The sequence below is a fragment of the Trichosurus vulpecula genome, chromosome 2 (genome assembly GCF_011100635.1).
Source record: "Trichosurus vulpecula isolate mTriVul1 chromosome 2, mTriVul1.pri, whole genome shotgun sequence".
NCBI classification, from domain to species: Eukaryota; Metazoa; Chordata; class Mammalia; order Diprotodontia; family Phalangeridae; genus Trichosurus; species Trichosurus vulpecula.
The window spans coordinates 443,910,248-443,922,577 of record NC_050574.1 but is presented as its reverse complement, the minus strand read 5'-3'; positions in this window follow the sequence as shown (position 1 = coordinate 443,922,577).

The following is a 12,330-nucleotide window of genomic DNA, read 5'->3' as shown; positions in this document are numbered from 1 at the left end:
GAAAAAAAAATCCCACTAATTGAGTTAGAAGGCTGCTGTTCAAATCTAGATTGTCTGAGTATTCCTCAGATCATTGTTGAGAGATATCTTAGATGTTAACTAGTCAAAAATGCTTTCCTGATGGAAATCTTCCTACAATGCTCTCAACAAACCTCCTCTTAACCATTTCTAGTAATGGGAAACTCATTACCTATGAAAGCAGCCCATCTCATTTTGGAACAGCTCTAATTGTTAGGAATTTCATTCTCATGCTGAGACAAAAATTTGTTACTCGTTTCTATCCATTGGTTTGAGTTTTGTTCCCTGGGGGTAAGCAGAAGTGAATAAATTCAATTTTTCCTCCATGTGACATTCCCACAGTGCCATACACTGTATGTTGATACCATGGATCTGTGTTCAAATCCTACCTCTGCTACTAATTCTCTATGATCTTCGACAAGTGGCTGGACTACTCTGTGCTTCTGTTATTATTTATGTTACATACGCTTTTACAAAGGCAGGCAATGGGCTGGATTTATCACTGTCATTCACTAACCCTTGACCTAGGGGACTGTATGGAGTTTCCTGTCACTCCAGTGGCTCCACATAGCCTTACTAGTCCTGACCCAATTATCTCTCTTCTTTTCTTTTCAATCTCATTCGACTATTTTGCCGTTGTTGTTCCATCAAGTTCAACTCTTCATGACCCTGTGGACCATAGCACAAGAGGCCCTTCTATCCTACACTATCTCTTGGAGTCTGCCCAAGTTCACGTTCATTGTTTCCATGATGCTACCTATCCATCTCATTCTCTGCTGTCCCCTTTTCCTTTGGCCTTCCATCTTTCCCAACATCAGGATCTTTTTCAATGGGTCCCATCTTCTCATCATATGGCCAAAGCATTTAAGCTTCAGCTTCAGTATTTGACCTTACAGTGAATAGCTTGAATTATTTTCTTTAAGCATTGACTGATTTGATCTTGCTGTCCTAGGGACTCTTAAAAGTCTTCTCCAGCACCACAATTCAAAAGTGTTGATTCTGAGACACCCATCTTTCATTGTCCTGTCATATTATTTAAGGTCACCAAATCTCCAAGCACAGGATGCCCTTCTCAGCAGTTCTTTCACATTCCTAGTTAAGATAATGATGATGTGAAAGATTGCAGAGGAATCCAGATCTCCCACATATACTCCATGAAAGATTTTTTAAAAAAATAAGCTCTAGGTAGAATAATTATTAAGAAATCCAGAGAGAAACAATAAAAAGTTCCTCCAACCAGCTCAAGACTTCACGTGAAGATAACCAGGTGGTTGTGGGCAGTGGAAAAGTGATGAGATCAGAGAAATCAGTGTGAGTTCAGGGATGCAGCCCACAAGTCTGCCCGAGCTCTAGCCAGAGAAGTAGAAGCCAGCAGTCCTTTGAATAGCCATGCTCTAGGAGGGCAGAAGTCCTCATTGTTCTAAACATCTTTCTATCTGTTTTCTACATTGTCTGGGGAGGAGGGGGGTGGGGCTAAAGCCTGAAGGTTCTCCGTGCACAGACACTCCAGGAAAGGAGGAAGCCAACAAAAGAAGTTAAGGTCGGGGCCAAAAAGACATGATTATTCCCATCTGTGAGGGCAAAAGGGGATGGAACTTGGTCCCAAAGTCTCAGACCTGGCTACTTCATACATTTCTCCGATGCCTCATTTATACCATCTAGTCTATGTACCTCCTTATTTGCAATGCCTTGCTGCCTACTTACCATCACCATGTGCCCCATCAATACCCTTTGGATGATCCGCCATTTTGGTTCTTCAAACTTATATGATTTTTGGAATCTCAGCCACATCACATGACTGGAAGAATGTGGCTATCAACAAAGGCCTTTATTTCTGGAGAAATCTTGGGGTGATTATTACTAATAACTCATATTTTGCAGCCCTTTAATGTTTGCAAAATGCTTCAAATAAATGACCTCATTTGATCCTCACAACCTCATGAAGTGGGTGTTATTGTTATTCCATTTTATAGATGAGGAAATAGTGGCTCCAAGAAAACTAAATGACATATGCAGGACCTCACACCTAGTTAAGAGTCTGCATCTGAGTCAAGGTCCTCCTAATTCAAAGTCCAACACACTATTCTCACTAGGCCATGTTCCCTCCCCAAAAGTACTGTATAATTTCCCAAATTCAACTTAATAAATACTGGGTTTCCTAATTTTGGTTCAGAAACACCTTTTCTGTACTGGAGGGAACAGATCTTTAATATGGCAAGTCCTGACCACTAGTTAATTTCCCAATATCACAAAAAGTGTTCTCTCTCTCTCTCTCTCTCTCTCTCTCTCCATACATACATACATACATACATAGATATAGATATAACATATACACATATATACACATACCCCCCCCACATATATATGTGTGTGTGTATGTGTGTATATATATATATGTGTGTGTGTGTGTGTGTGTGGGTGGGTGTGTATGTATCCATATATATAAAACTGCACAGGGTGTGACTGCAATGACCTTCTTTGTAATGTAAGTTCATGTTTCAGAAATTAGTAAAGTTTTAGGAAACTTGATATTGTTTCCTATTATGTGTTTTGTCTCAACACTCTTAAGGGACTAAGTTAGATAAGCACCATGACAAAATGGGAATGCTGATCCCAGATTGGTGTTTCCTCTTTTTCTTTTTTATAACTCCTTATAAGAGCTACATTTTTTGCTAATTTTTCCACAGGGTTCTTTTTAAAAGGAAAATCACTGTCAACACCTTCAGCAAAGCTCTGAAGCTTTTGAAACACTAGGTTTCTTCACTTTGGATAGGGGAGGTTGAGGAGAGATTAATTAAAGTATTGCACTCACTGTGGGGATGGAGGTATGGAGGGTTGTTTCTCTTTGTCTCCCCCTGGAAACCAAAAGGTTCTTATTCTGGGCATTATGATCCAATATAGCGAGTTCGTATATGATGAAATGAACATGCCCTTTACCTTCCTCTCCCATCAAAAGCTCACTTTATCTCATGAACTGGATATATATTAACAAACATGAACATTCCCCTTTACAAAGATCAGAGAAAGAGGACTACATCTGAACTCAAGTACATATAAATTGGTAGAAAATCCAATTCCAAATCCAAATCCAAAATTCCAATCCAACTTTGACTTTCCAACATCACCTGGGTGGTTTGTGTTCCCTTCTAAACTTTTTTCTCCATTTATTTTTTTCAATGATTCAATGGATCATTATTACTTTTTGCTTCTTTGGCATCACTTTTGCTACCTTCTCACTGATACCCCTTTCTCCCCCTCACCAAACAAAAGCCTTTCCTTGTAATAAATAACTGTAGTCATGCAACACAAATTCACATGTTGGCTGTGTCTGAAAACACCTATCTCATTCTGTATCTCTAATTCATCACCTCTCTGCCAAGAGGTGGGAAGCATTATTCATCCTCAGTCCTCTGTAATCATGATTGGTCACTGTGCTGATAATTGTTTTTAAGTCTTTCACAGTTGTTTGCTTTTGCAATGTAGCAAACTCTTATATAAATTGTTTTCCTGGCTATAACCACTCCACTCTGTGTCAGTTCATACAAGACTTCCCAGGTTTCTCTGAATCCATCTCATTTGTCACTGCTTATGGTACAATTATATTTCGTTTTTTCATATGTTATAAATTGTTTCAGCCATGCTCTAACTTACGAGAACCCACTTTGCTTCTGGCTGTTTATTACAACAAAAAGCACCAATATAAATATTTTTGTGTATATGGGTTCCCTCTTTCATTTGTTTGGGGTACATATGTTATATCATCATCTGGTCAATGGTTATACACAATTTAATAACTTCTTGAGAAAAATTCTAAATTTCATTTCAGAGTGGACTCGATTGTCTTCCTAAACCTTCACAAATAAACAATTTTCATTTTTCTTTTTTTGCCATCTCCATCACTCTGATAGTGTGAAGTAGAATCTCAGAAATGCTTTAATTGACTTTTGTCTTATTGTTAATGATTTATGGCATTTTTTCACATGTCTGGTGAAAGCTTACAGTTCTTCTTTGGAGAACTTCCTGTTCAAATCTTTTGACCATCAGTCTTTGGGGAATGATTCCTATCTGTATAAATTTAAATCAACCCATTAGATAGCTTGAATGGCAGACCTTTGTGAGACAAATTTGCTGAAAAGATATTTTTCTCATTTAACTCTTTCCTTTGAAATGATGCTTTCATTGAGGTTGTTTGTTCAAAAACCTTTTTTCCTTTTTATGTACTACAAATTATCCATTTTATCTCACTTGATATTCCTTGTTCTTTGTTTGGTCAAGAACTTTTCCTCTATCCATAGTTGTGAAAGATATCTCCTTATTTATGCCTCTTTTTATATTATGATCTTTTATGTGTAAGTCATATGCATTTGGAGCTTATTATGGTATATGGTGTGATTGTTGGTCTAAACCTAATTTTTGCCAGATTGCTTTTTCCAGCAGTTTTTGTCTAATAATGAGTCCTTGCCTCAATGGAGACTTTGGGTTTCTTGAATACCATGCTACTATGTTGGATAGTTTCTGGGCCTTGCACGCAGAATCTTGTCCTCTGGTAAACTTTTCTTTTTCTAACCCAGTGCCAAATCGTTTTGATGACTATTGCTCTGTAGTATGTTAACATAATAGAGATCTAATACTTTTAGTTTCCTCACCTTTTTTCATCATTTATTTTGAGATTCTTGGCCTTTTCCTCCTCTAAATGAATTTTACCATTGTTTTGTCTAGTTTTATAAAGAAACCTTCAGTAATTTTATTGATATAGTACTCATTGTAATGTTCTAAGTATTATGGTCACTTTTATTCCACTGGCATAGGTCAAGGATGAGTAATATCTCACCAATTCTTTGTCTGTCTTTACTTCTAAAATGAGTATTTTGTAGTTGTATTCATATAATTCCTCTGTGTATGTTGTCAGCTGAACTCTCAGATATTTTATATATTCTGTAGTTATTTTAAATGGAATTCTTTTTGTTATCTCTCCCACTGGGTTTGTTGTTAATATCTAGACTTCTTTATGACCTTTCATGTTGTTATCTTAGTTGGTGAAAATATCCTCTTCCAGAGTACACCAGTACGCCATCAAAAAAAACTGAGCAAAAAAATAAGTTTACATTGTTAGATAGAAAAAGCCAAAAGAGAACCTGCTCACATTCATTTAAAACAAACAAACAAACAAAAAACAACACCCTAACACCGTGGTCAATAATTGTCTTCTAACAATTCACAGATAGCTCTGCATTCAGCAAGGAAAAGACATGTGGGCCTCAAACCTGGGGTTTGAGAAATACCTCCTTTATTCCAGGCTTCTTTAATGGATAAGCAACACTCTCCAGGGCCCCCACCTGCAGCAGCAGCTGATATTGGTTGAGCTGAATGAGGACATAAAGCTAGGAAGATGCTCCCTATCCTAAAAGGACAAGCATGCACAGAGTTGTAACTAGTAATTTTTGCACGTAGGGCAAGTGACACAAACATATCTGGGGAGCATGATCAAAAAAGATTCTCATTTCCACCATAGGTAGGGAGCAGTGACATTGACCCTGGACACCTAAGGCTGCTTCTGGGTGTGTAGGAGATAGTTCCTGGGGCAGGGCAGCAACAGGCCTGGGAGGATGCTTGGGTGGTAGGGAAAGGAAGGAAGCACACTCAATGACTTTCTATTTTAACTAATTGTCCTTGCTAATTATTTGCTAAGGTCAGTTTTTTCTAGGCAAGTACTGTCATTTCAGCAGCCTAGGGCAAAGCCCTAGCTGCAATTCTGAGTGGACAGCCAAGAGGATGAATTTGAAGAAAACATCAGAATTTGCTTTGAGACTGCAGCATTTAGTACTCATTAGCCTTTGATCCAGGATCTTTAGTGACTGTCTTGGAATTTCAACAAAAGCTGGTTTACTTCCTTTTTGCCACCTGCTACACAAGTCTCTGTCTCTCTCTCTCTGTCCCTCTGTCTCTCTCTCTCTCTCTCTCTGTCCATCTGTCTGTCTCTCTCTCTCTCAGACACACACACACATGCATACACACACATGCACACACACACATATAAACATACTTATATATGGCTTTGATGACCCATAACTCCAATTGCTGATAGAGATTTTGCTTTTCTTCTTACTTTTCTTTCACAGGATTTCATGGCTTTCCTCACCTATCCCAAGGTAGAATCACCCTCCTCATTTGACTTCTTGGGTCAGGTTCAAACACGATCCATATGCCCTTATCCAGTCAAACACTTGGGCAAAAGTATATGCTTACATATGATTTTGAAATAGTCTGTTGGTATCAAATAAATACTCTATAGCATAGCTCATCAGTTGAAAAGTCTCTTGGCAAAAACACAAAACCATATTTTAAATCTCTGAAAAATACTTTTTACAACATTTGGTTAGAAGTCAGGAAATAGTGGCAGGTGGGAGAAAGTATGAAAATATCCCTGATGCCTTATGGAGAATAGGCACTAACAGAGGATATGGAAAAATTGCTAAGAGACAGAATTATGTAACCCATGACCCTGAACTGAAACGTTGAGTTTATATAGAACATGTTCTATCTGGAGCTTCCCACATACTCAACTCTTTGGCTCATTCTCCCACCCAGAGTTCCTCCTGGAAACATCAGAATTTGGTTTGTTTCTAGATTTCCTCAGGAAAAGAAAAGATGATTGGCTCCTGTGCCAGGAATATCAAAATAGTTGATACTGGGCAAGCTTTTTGGGGTTTAACAATAAATAAATCAATCAATTAATAAATAAACAGACAGATAGATGATAGATCAATAGATAGATAGATGAGTAAATGAATGATCAAATAGATGAGTGATTAAATGAATAAATTGAAAAGACTGGAGGTCAAGGCCATAAAAAGTGTAAAGGGCTCCCGTTCCCTCTCCAATCAGTCCCATGGCTCCCCAAGGATGTGAACCGTCCTCTGGACTTAAAAAGCCAAGTAGAGAGTAAGGCGCCCCCATATGTACACTCCAAACTCATGGATTCGTTGCAGTATTTGAGGAACTAAAATGGGATGGTAGAACATTTTATGGAAGAAGAGAGATGGGAAGGGAGACTGCAGAGGAGGGAAGAAGAGAGAAGAAACTGACAGACACTCAGCCATCAATATCATACACCATGGGTCAGAGGCAGAAGGCATGACCAAGGAAGAGAGTCAGAAGCAGGGCATGGAGTGGGGAACTGCCCGCTTTACACAGCTGAAGATCCTATAGTATCTCATATTATGTGTGATATATCCTACCCTATCCCACAGTCTCCCCCATCTCTTATTTAAGAAGTGACTCTACCATAGTTGTCCTGACATAGTACTGTCCTGGGCAATCCAACCCCTTCAGGGGGAAGAATTTGGAATTTCTAGGGAGCCAAGCCACCTTATCCCATGCAGTAACTTACCTCTCCTAGAGACCTTTATGGTTATCTTGACTTACAATATTAACTTGAATGAGGTTGCTCACAAATGAAAAGCATTGTTAGACAGTTGTCCTGTTTCTTTCCCTAGAATTCAGACTCCATAACTCAGGGAAGGGAAAAATACAGATTTGCCTTCCATCTAGGGCCTCTTCTACTATGTCCAGGAAACTCGGCCTTCAAACTGCACTGCTATGCCCCTACTTCTGCCTCACATTCCTGAAGCCCCCAGGCTGACCCAGGAACTCCTGTTACTACCTCTATCCACTGCCATCCCTGTGACTAAGCTGGTCCCTGAAACACAAGAGTTCTTGGAAGGGCCATATGACTGCGCAGACTTCCCTCTAGAGAACTAAGCCTGAATGTGTCCAACTGAGCTCTCCAAGTCTAGCATATTAGCTCTGGTTCTCCCTCTGTGGGTCTTTGCTGCTGTCTCTCTGCTAGCTTTTAAAATACTGTATAAACCAAAGTTTAGGAAATGGCCATGGAGTCATGATAAACTGGGTTTAAGTATAACCTCTGAAATGAACTGACCAAATGGGGCTAGTCCCTTAACCTCTCAGGCCCAGGGTACATGTCTAAGAGGGAAAGGAATGAGAATAAGCATTTTTAGAGCACCTAAAATGTGTCAGGTACCAGGCTAAGCTGAACCAAAAGAGAGTTCTGAAAATGTGACTTTGGGTATGGGGTGGAAAAATGCCCAGATTAATATACATACATACATACATACATACATACATACATACATATGTATGTATGTATATGGAAACAATAGAGTGTAAAAGATTTGGATAATCTGTGTTTGAATCCTGGCTTAGCAATTTACTACCTCTAAGTCCTTGGACCTGTCAGTTAACATTTTGGGGCCTCAATTTCCTCATTTTCAGAATGAAAATACTGAATTAGGTGATTTCTAGGGTTTTTTCAAATGCTAAATCCTATGAAGTGAAAAGAACGATCATGGAGGAAATGGCCAGTGAACTGCAGAAGAAAATATGTATAAGAGGCCTGGGAACAATATTATTGACTTCAGATGTCTATACGCCAGTGCAGAACAATGTAAAAAAATTAATTTGGCAGCTAGGTGGTGCAGCAGATAGAGTGCTGGAAGTCAGGAAGACTTGAGTTCAAATTTCCCCTCAGACACTTATAAGCTGCATGATCCTGGTCGAGTCACTTAACCTCTATTTGCCTGTTTCCTTAACTATAAAATGGGGATGCTTATAGCACCTACTGGAGAGGATGAAATAATATTGTAAGATGCTTAGCCTAATGCACATAGTAGGCACTATATAAATGCTTATTGCTTTCACTTTCCCCCTAACACAAAGAAGCAAACATACTCTTGCAGGTATTGTGGGGATTTTGATAGATGGCACACAGGCACTGTAAGACATTTAGTGAGAAGATTGTTTGAGGGATAGGGAATGAGATGAAGCATGTGTGGAGACTTTGTGAAATAGTGGGCCAGGTGAGGCATGCATAATCCTGACTGCAAAACCTCAGAGTGAGAGTTCCAGGAATGCAAGGGCTAAAACCTCTAAGGTATGGTCTCAGGTGTGGGGATTAGGATAGGGAGGACCGGAAAATGGCTGTTGATAAGGCATTGGTTGGTTGGTTGTTGTCCTTCATTCTTGAAGAGGACCAAAATGACATCACTATGTCAGAGCCAAGTTACAATGCGTCCTACTGTGGCTGATCAGACCAATATAAGCTTGGCATGCTCTGCCACAGGTCAGGCACAAATAGTCCATGTGAGCATTTGGGTGGGTTCTCTAAATTCGCACATCTAGCATTTCTTGGGTCAGAAGATGGCTAGATGCAAGATGAAGCAAGGCTAAGACATGACAGCAAAAGTCAGCCAGGACTGTAGGCCCTAGGAGGGTGGGGAACCTGTGGCCTTGAGGCCACATGTAGCCCCAAGGCTATATGTAGCCTTCTAGGTCCTCAAGTGTAGCCCTTTGATGGAATCTGTGAAGTTTGGATTCAGTCAGAGGGTCACACTTGAGGAACTAGCTGGCTACATGTGGCCTCAAGGCTGCAGGTTCCCTACCCCTGCCCTAGGGCAATAGTATTTCTAGGTTGGAGATTTGTCTCCTGTTATTTTATAAAAAAAAAAAAAAGAATGAGCTTCTAGTATATAATTCTAGCTACTTGGTCACTTCTTCCTAGAAATACAGTAGAAACCCAATTTTTGTAATCTTACTGAATAGTTTCTCTCACTTCATTGTATAAACTGCATCAATCAACGTCCATGATCTTTAAGGAAAACTTTTCTGCAATTTATGTTGGCAATGACCTGATTATGAACCACTATTATAAATGTCTCCATCTCTATCAACATATACGTGTTGCTCAGACACTTAGCGCGTTTCTTTTTCAACATGTTGTTGGATAACTTCACGTGACTGTTGCCCATCTTGTATCTTTTGATTCCATGCTTGTATCTTCGCCTTTTCATTCTCTAGGTCATAATTTGGTTTTATTTCCACTCAGCAAATCCATTGGCATGGTCAGCCAAGTACGGTTGCTTTATGAAATGAGGTCTGTCTGTTCGAAAAATATTTCTATACACATAACCTGTTTATTATGTCTTATGAGCACACTCATTGATCTTTTTCCTACCTTGGTTGTTTCTTTCTTACCAAGCATAAATAAATGATAGTTACTGCTGTTCTCATCTTTTTATGGAGTTCACAATACATGGTACTGGGACAAGTCTATCCCACTATTATCTTTTATATTTCTTTAATTTTTGTATTATTATTTTATATCATTCTTTTCTATTTTGTAGATGGATATTATTTTATATTTATTATTCTCTTATTAACCTAATTTGCTAGGGCTTCCTCTCAGCCAGAAGCAGAGCAGCACATAATTTCATGACTTGTTTTGTGATAATTCATAAGGTAGAAAAAATGACAAAGAAAAGTTATATTCTGGATTTGATTTTCACTAACAGAGAGGATTTTGGTTTGGCAGGGCAAGAACAATGGGATCCTGAGAGGTCCCTCATAGAGTCTATGCTAGAGGTTAGGAAAACCTGGCACAATCTGACACATTTCCTGATTACAGGAAAGTAGGTTCCAAAAAGTTCAAAGGAAATACTGGTAGGATTCCATAAAATAAAATGCTTCAGGGGAAGTCTGCTTAAGAGGGATGGAAGATGCTCAAAAATGAAATTCTGAAGACACAAAGGATAGCAAATATAATGAGGAAGAAAAATGGAATTTATCTGAAGGATCTGGTGTGTATGCATGGGAAGCTTATCAATCAACTTAGATTTTCAAAAAGAAATGTGCAGAAAATGGAAACAAGACCAAGTAACAGAGGAAAAATATAAGACCGTGGCATAGTTCTGTGAAATAATTTCTAAATTCTAAAGCCAATTCTGAATTCTAAAGCCATTCTAAAGCCAAGAATGAAGTGAGGCTGATGTTGGAAGCTAAGACTACATAAAGTGATTTTAGTTATGTTGGAAGAAAAGGGAAGATAAAACAGGGAATAAAAACTTGGTTTGCTTGGATGGGACGATGATGACAATAGAGGGTAGACAGGTGCTCATTGCTGCTGTTTTCTCTTTCAAGGAGAATGATCCCTGCACCAGTGATTATGGAGCACAAATTGCTAAGGGGGAATTGATGACAAAGCTAAATAAGGAGATAATAAAAAAATAAAAATAAAAAGCCCCTGGTTTCCCTTGATGAATTTAAGTCTTAAATAAACTGCCTTATGGATCAGATGAACTGCCTCTCCACGTACTAAAAGAACTGAAAATGGAAATCGCTGAATCACAGTCTATGATATCTGAAAGACCATGGAAAGATGGAGAAGTACCAGAAGCTTAGAGAATGGTAAATGGTTCAATTAAAAAGAAAAAGGAAGAGACGAGGGTCTGCAAATTATAGGCTGATAAACTTGACTTCAATACCTGGGAAAATTCTAGAATAATGAAAGCAATTGTTGACTAATAGCTAGAAAGGAAAGGAGTGAGTACGAAGAGCCAGTGCAGCTTTGTCCATAGCATGGCATGCCACTATAATAACTTCATTTTCTTTTTGTATAGGATTACTAATAGATGGCTCCTCATAGAGACACAGTTTATCGCAATATTAGTAAAGCTTGCAATAAAATATTTCCTTCTATCCTAAGGGAGAAGATAGGCAGACATGAATTAGATGAAAAAACAATTAAGTGGATTGCTAACCAGTTGGATATGAGTATTTGCTAAGAGTTAGATGTCAACATAGCAGTTTACAGTGGAGTACCACAGGAAGCTGTGCTTGGCCCTGGACTGCCTAATATTATCAGCAACTTGGGTAAAAGCATCAATAGCATGGTCATCAAATTTGCAGATGACACAAAGTTGGAAAGAATAACTAACCCACTGTATGTGTGTGTGTGTGTGTGTGTTATTCCATGAGGTTTCAAAAGGATTTTGGCAGGCTTAAACTTCAAGCTGAATCTAATAAGATGGAAATAAATTGTTCTATTTGTCACCAAAAGAGCCAAAGGAGTGGAACTTGGAAAAAAGAAACTGGAAAGAGATAAATATAGGCTAAATGTGAAGGAAAAAAATTAACAATTAGAGAAGACCAAAAGTGTAGAGGGCTGCTTAAAACGGTGATGGACCCTACCTCCTTGGAGACCTTAAGCAGAGGCTAGGCCCCCACTTTGGGGACTTAGGATCGTAGGGATTCCTTTCCTATATGAAGTGGCTGCTAAGGTCCCTTTGAGTTCTCTTAATCCTACGATTCTGTCATCTTTTGTAATGGAATCCACAAAGAAATAGTCCTGGGACAAATGGCTGGGCTGCTATCATTCTTTCTATTTTATGTCCTACATACAGAGGATTATATAGGTGGATAACATATTTATTATTGTCATGTAATAATAGATACAAATAC